A 567-nucleotide genomic window follows, 5' to 3' on the forward strand; every position below is an offset into this window, starting at 1 on the left:
TAGTGATGTGCTCCTGCGGGGGTGACCCTTAATGACGCGTGCTGTGTGATTCTTAGTGATGTGCTCCTACGGGGGTGACCCTTAGTGATGTACTCCTGCTAGTATGATTCTTAGAGATGTACTCCTGGTCGTGTTAGTTACTGTTATTGATATGCTTTGCTGGTGTGACTCTTCGTGATATACTTTTGTTTGTTTGTTTTGTTTTGTTTTTTTGAGACAGGGTTTCTCTGTGTAGCCCTGGCTGTCCTGGAACTCACTCTGTAGACCAGGCTGGCTTTGAACTCAGAAATCTGCCTGCCTCTGCCTCCCAAGTGCTGGGTCTAAAGGCATGTGCCACCACTGCCTGGCTCGTGATATACTCTTGCTGGTATGAATCTTATATCAAGGATAAGTGCCCAGGTGTTTCTTCCTATACCCCTGGGCAAGTCTGAGATGTAACTTGCCCTCCCAAGGGCCTTAAATGAACCTGGATCATGGCTATATGGGACATTCCTGGTCTTTTATTTTATTTAAACTTTTTATGTAATAAAAATATTCAGAGAAACCCCAAGCCCATCTATTCCTGTG

General features: G+C 45.0%; 1 protein-coding gene across 1 annotated transcript in view; it reads left to right on the forward strand.

Moving 5' to 3' along the window:
• Positions 1–567, forward strand: part of Rnf213 (ring finger protein 213) — a 110078-nt gene that overhangs the window by 65221 nt on the left and 44290 nt on the right.

The sequence above is a fragment of the Mastomys coucha genome, unplaced genomic scaffold (assembly GCF_008632895.1).
Source record: "Mastomys coucha isolate ucsf_1 unplaced genomic scaffold, UCSF_Mcou_1 pScaffold5, whole genome shotgun sequence".
NCBI lineage: Eukaryota > Metazoa > Chordata > Mammalia > Rodentia > Muridae > Mastomys > Mastomys coucha.